We start from the raw sequence: 6554 nt of genomic DNA, 5'->3' as shown, positions 1-6554 counted from the left end.
TTTTGCCTTGGAATCCACAGCTATTAGGCCTGCAACTTGTACGAAGGGTTGCATGTGCGCTATATTATGGCATCTGCGTTCTATTATAGCTGGAGGGGAACTCCCTTGTGCTTTTTGGCTGGCTTATTAAAGCCTCCTCAGTGTAATGAATTACACTGGTTGGGCATTCCTCCCTTTAGCTGTAAAATTGTTTTTCAAATCAGCATGACGGTTTTATGAAGCGTTTGGTTTTCATACAGAGATGGATTATTTTTATGAGCCAGAGGCCAACTTGGTTAGGTGGCTTGTTTTTATTTTATTTTTTGCTTCATGCCAGGCTGAGAGGGTTTCGTTCAATGCTTGCTTTGATTTGGGGGAGAACTGTCGCCTCCGCACCAAGGCCAGGTGGTATGATAAATCTGTGCTAAGATGGTTTGGGGGCCTCAGGGGGTGTGCTCAGAGAAAAGGATGCGCACCAGATGAAAACAGGCAAGGCTGGATTTAGGGGCAGGTTGCAGGATGCCCAGCTCAGAATCTGTCTCAGACGCATGATGCGACTATCCCCTGAAACAAAAAGCACAAATAGTTCAAATGGCAGAAAGAAGGAATACATCTTTTCAGATCCAAGCTTGGGAAATGTTTCCCTGGCTTACAGGGTAGAAATCCAGAATACATGCAAATTGAGGGCGGAAATCATGAAATGGGCTACGAAAGCAATTTAAAAAAGGTATTTATTATTTGTTCATCTGGGAAATGGAATTCCTGCTGCCTATAAAGGAGGTGTATATGGGTGGCAGGCTCGATTAACAGTTTCAGGGTATATATCTCAGTAGACGTCTAAAGAGACACCACTATATCTGAGCTCACAAAGGTTACCTAGTGATTTGAAGATGGAGTCCTTGAGTCAATAGTGCTCAAAGCGACCGATGATATCTGCTTGGACTGTTTGTTTGGGCTCTTGGACCAGATCTGAAGAATACATTCAATATCTGAAATTTAGAGGAAGAAGCCTTGGCCATTCAACAACATATTCCACATCTCTCTCTCTTCCTCTTTCTCGGGGGACACCCCCCCAATAAATAAATAAATAAATAAATAAATAATCTGCAGCCCTGTTTCTCCATACAAGATTATCAGTCAGCATTTGTAAAAATTGGATCCCTAACTGATTTGTTTGCCGCCTCGTTCACCATCTTGGAAACAGAGATCTGGCTTGATAAAGGGCTGGTCCTTTATCTGCTCGTCTTGTGCTTCTGCTCGTCTTGTGCTTAGAAAGCACAGGTCCTGGGGGTTTCCCCACTTGCCCCATGCTTTCTAGTCACGGGCCCTGTTATGTACTGAAGTTCTCACCCTGGGCCAGCAGGGGGATACTGTAGATAGTTTTCACTCAGGTCCACGTCAGTTATTTTAGGTGGGAAACCCTGGGTTGTTGTTGCTACAATGTTGACAGCCGGCTGCCTATAAAAGCAGTCCGGCTGAGCTGTTTGCTGTTCAGTTCTGTTCCAGCTTACAAAATAAAGAGCTGCTTTGGAGAAATCGCTGTGTCGACTGTCATGTCTACCCACTATTTAACAACCCACTATTTAACAGGCCCCACCACTGTCCCCAGGAAAACTTGCTCTTTAGTGCTGAATCAGAACAAACATCAATCCATGGAAAGCCCAGTTAACATTAGCTCCCACTTAGCAGTAAACACTGTGTTTTCCTGGGGGAAAGTGGCAGAAGAAACAGAAGTTTGGAGGAGCCCTTAGTCTCTAAAGGCTGTAAAGCCACTGCCCAGTCAGCGGGAAGAGCTCTCCATATATTCTCTATATAGTCATCTGATCTCTAGCCACAAAAATTTCAGACATTTGTTTCACACCTTTTTCAGGGCGATGGCTGCCCTTCACCATGTCAGAGGCCTTGTCTGAAAGCAGTGGCAGACCTGGGAAGCTCAAACTTCAACGGCAACCTGCACAACACCCAAATTCGGTGCCCTCTCACCTCCCATTTTACATCATAGTTACAGCACCCCCAAGGCTCCAGGCCCACTGAGACCAAACTGGTCAAGCTCCCCTAAATCTGCCTCTGCTGTCAGCTCTGAATAATCTCCTTCAAGTTTAACCCACAAATCGTATTTGTCAAGCTTGCTTTTTAGGTCACATGATCTCCACAGCATGACCTTTCAGGAGGCAGTCCTTGTAAGAAACACATTCAGAATTTTAACATTCAGTGTGTTTCATTCAGTGTTTGCCAGACTCAGAGCAGACCCACTGAAATTAATGGGCATGACTAACTTAGGTCTGTGAATTTCAACCAGTCCACTCTAGGAGAACATAGGTAAAGGTGAAGGGACCCCTGACCATTAGGTCCAGTCATGACCGACTCTGGGGTTGTGGTGCTCATCTCGCTTTATTGGCCAAGGGAGCCGGCGTACAGCTTCCGGGTCATGTGGCCAGCATGACTAAGCCGCTTCTGGCGAACCAGAGCAGCGCACGGAAACGCCGTTTACCTTCCCACCGGAGCGGTACCTATTTTTCTACTTGCACTTTGACGTGCTTTCGAACTGCTAGGTTGGCAGGAGCAGGGACCGAGCAACGGGAGCTCACCCCATCGCGGGGATTCGAACCACCGGCCTTCTGATCGGCAAGTCCTAGGCTCTGTGGTTTAACCCACAGCGCCACCCATGTCCCTTTTAGTTGGATACAATAGGTTGCCATATTTCAAAAAGTGAACAAACAAACAAACAAACAAACACAAAAGTTGTTGAGATCTTTTTAGACTTCTGACATGTGTTGTGCTATACGTCCGGTTTTCCCCGGACATTTCAGCGATTTCCTTCCAGACGCTGTTTGTGATTGCAACTCAATAGGTGCATTCAGTAAATGTTGGCAACATTTCTGAGATCCAATTGCCATTTTCAAATAAATATTCCAAATACAAGCAAACGCATTCCATGCGCAAACCACACTAACAGCAGTGACAGTCAGTCATTGCTTATGTTTTAACTGCTTACTGGTAGCAAATCCTAGATAGGACCTCAATACATTTTGATGCCAGAAAATCCAAATGGCACCCATTCAATGCACCAAACAAGGGCATCAAGAATCACAAAGTTCCTGTTCATTTCAGTGGAGCTCACCTAGGAGAAGCTCTCGGTCTTTTTTGCCCCAAGGGTTAGCTTGGTCTATCTCTAACCTTATAATCCACGCCAGCGCCCTAAATCTATTGCCCAACAAGGCAGCCATCTCATCTTGGTTCACAGTAAGGCTGTTTCTGGGGGCTGTTGTCAGTGACACTACCGTGTAATAAATCCAGTTATTGGGAAATGTTGGCCAAATACTCACAGCCCCTACCAGAACTTTAATTTTTGGAACAGGATTTCGCAATTCCCTTTCTCAATTTGCAGCCCAGTTTAGGCTCTCCTTTCAATCAACAGCTGAAATGCACCAAATCAAATAACAACAATGAATATCCAGGGCTTTCTATCATAAAATTGCTGCTGTGATGCAGATTAGAGGCATCTACGCCACTAAGAGCTCTCCAGCTGTACCAGAACTTCTCATCACTTACACTGGATCCCTCAGGTAGCGTCACACACAAACCACGATAGTAGTTGTTGACGTTAATGCTTAACACAGGTCAAAACAATCTAACCTGACTTTTTTTTTTGGCCAAAACAGGCTTAATAATTATTAACTGCACTCTGAGTTATGAAGGAACGAACATTAACTAATAACCTTGAGCTACTTTAGCAAACATTTATTTACCGTAATATCTCTTTTGTAAATGTCTGTTATGAGTGCTGTTTTATTTGCTTAGGAATCCATCACGGATTCCCAGTTGAGTTGTGCCTACATAGGATAGCAGAAGGGCACAATGGTAAGCTGTATCTAGAGTCTTTCTCCACAACCCCATGGCTTTTGGCTATTTTTGTGCTATATATAGAAATGGACATGCTCTGAGTCATAGAGCAAAGTCTGTATCATGGAGGTCATTCTGTTCCCTAGATGGAGGGGAGGTATGTCTGTGTGGCTATCTAGGTATTGTTGGACTCCAAATCCCATCAGCTCCAGCTAGCATGGCCAATGGTCAGGTATGATGGGAGTTGTAGGCCACATTCACACCATATGTCACCACTTTGAGCAGTCATAGCTTCTCCCGAATAATTCTGGGAGCTGTAGTTTGTTAAGGGTGCTGAGACTTGTTAGGAAACCCCCATTCCCCTCACAGAGCTACATTTCCCAGAGTTCCCCGGGAAGAGGGACTGACTATTGAACCACTTTTGAGAATAGTTTGACACAATGCCCTCCAAAAGTTGTGGCCTGCAGCTCCCATTATCCCTGACCATTGGCCATGCCAGCTGGAGTCCACGGCACTTGTAGTCCACAACTTCTCAAAGGCACCATGATGACTATCCCTGAATTAAAAAATGCCTGCCCAAGGAAAGACATCTTAAGAACTCATTTAAATGTGAGCAAAGAAGGGGCCAAATGGACTTCCCTTGGAGGTTCTGCTACTCATGTCCTCATCAACAGCACCTGGCTGGAAAACAACAAGAAGGACCTCAAGAACAGAGCGAAGATCTCATATAGGTTCATATGGGAGGAGGTGATAGGCTGGCCATGTGTCCAACCTGGCAGAGGACCATCCTCTATTGTAAGGGCTGTCCAGTCCAAGCCCTATTTATAGATACAGAACCATAAGATGGGAAAGTAGGAGGAGCCTTGAAGTTGCACCTGTACCTGCAGGACAGCAGGCTGGGGAAATACCTGGTCACAGTCTTCCCTGCTATGGAATTGCATTTCTCTTCAAATTGTACTTATGATTGCTAAAGTTTCATAAATAATATTTGCATATGCAACTTTTATGCAAACCTGCCTCCTCTTTCTTCATCTTCTTGGGGGGTTGGGGAGGTTAATGCATTTGTTACCCTTTTTTTTGAGCCATTTGTAAGTGGCCACCCTAGGATGGGGGTGATTTTTCTCAGATGCCCTCAGGAATTTGTTTGCATGCTTTTGCTCTGTTTGATTTGGTGTTTCCGTTTGGAATCCACGTCAGGGGCTATGCCAAGAAGCGAGACAATACAATAAAACCTGCTGCTCTGAGCTCCTTGGAAGAATGGTGGGCGATACAAATGTGATAGACAGATTACCAAAAGCATGGGCAGTGGCCATCTGGCTGCATCCTTCGCCTTCAAATCTGAAGCATAATGTAAATTACAGCCGTTTCTTCTTGGCACAGAAGATGCGGTTTACAGTTCTAAGTTATGTTTTGTCTGTCTCTAACCAAAGCCAGGCCGTGGAGTGTTCAAAATAAGCAGCAATTACATCAGTGTTCAGGAACAACATGACTTTTGAACAAAGCAAGCATTTGAAATAATATCTTTTAGCCCTTGTAGTTTGTTCTTTATTTGCGTTTGATCCATCTGTTGCTTAAAATAGGTCTGCTGTGAGATGTAAGGAGTTATGAATAGCAAAAATTAAAGAGAGAGCAAGAAGACCCTTTGCTTCTGAGTGCCAGAGTCAACCAAGAACACGAGCTATTCTCCTTTCAAAGGAGAATTCATTTTGCTGTTTTCCTGATAGTTACTTGTGCAGCCTGGGAACTTCAGGAGTCTTGAGTGAGATGGCTGCCTCAGGGGGCAGATGCTAGAGGGTATTTGGCTCTCTGATGAACATCTATCATACTGCAAAGGAACAATCAATTTGCAGGGGAGAAGCAGCAATGCAGGAACTGCTTAACCATTGCCTCTGCACTGCCATTTTCCCAGGAGCTTTGCTTCCAGCTGTCTTCTTCTTCTTCTTCTTTGGTGATCCCTCATAGCCGAGTAAGATTGTCTTCCATAAACACAGTTAAGTGACTGTGGAGGCCAGTTCTGGATCCACACATCCTTCCACAGTGGGGACATAGGTTCCCAGGAGGGAGTTGATCATGGTGAGGGTTTGCCAATCCACGTTCCTCTTAGCACGTTTCTCCCTTTTGTCCTTTGAGCATCTTCAAAGCCCATGACACCTTTGGTAGAGGCTGTTCTCCAACGAGCACTCACAGGCCAGTGTTTCCTGGTTGTCGGTGTTTATACTCCATTTTAAAGATTTGCCTTGAGAGAGTCTTTGAACCTCTTTTGTTGACCACCAGCATTACACGTACCATTTTAAAGTTTAGAATAGAGTAGTTGCTTTGGAAGATGATAATCAGGCATCCACACAACATGACCAGTCCAACAAAGTTGATGTTGAAGAATCATTGCTTTGACACTGGTGATCTTTACTTCTTCCAGTACACTGGCAATTAGTTCTCCTGTCTTCCCAGGTGATGTGTAAAACTTTTCAGAGACACCATTGATGGGATATGTCGAGGAGTTGGAGATGGCGTTTATAAGTGGTCCATGTTTAACAAGCATACAGTAAGGTTGGTAGTACAATAGCTTTGTAAACAAGCATTTTGGTTTCCCTGCAAATGTCCCGGCCCTCAAACAGTCTGCACTTCAATCAAACAGCTAGGTGCCCTAGCTAGGGAAACAGGGGTGCAGGGAAGAAATGATGGGGATGTAAGGTTGGGGCACTCCATCTACTTCAGCCATCATTTCTCCACTA

General features: G+C 44.7%; 1 long non-coding RNA gene across 1 annotated transcript; it reads right to left on the bottom strand.

Annotated features, from left to right (window-relative positions):
• Nucleotides 1–275: 275 nt before the first annotated feature.
• Nucleotides 276–3416, bottom strand: LOC144328794 (uncharacterized). Its single transcript, XR_013394087.1, has 3 exons — nucleotides 3101–3416; nucleotides 856–968; nucleotides 276–543 (listed from the first exon to the last, which is right to left on the bottom strand). It is a non-coding gene; the product is annotated as an uncharacterized LOC144328794 (long non-coding RNA).
• Nucleotides 3417–6554: the final 3138 nt, after the last annotated feature.

The sequence above is a fragment of the Podarcis muralis genome, chromosome 8, assembly GCF_964188315.1.
Source record: "Podarcis muralis chromosome 8, rPodMur119.hap1.1, whole genome shotgun sequence".
Classification (NCBI taxonomy): domain Eukaryota; kingdom Metazoa; phylum Chordata; class Lepidosauria; order Squamata; family Lacertidae; genus Podarcis; species Podarcis muralis.
This window is presented reverse-complemented; position numbering and strand designations above follow the sequence as displayed.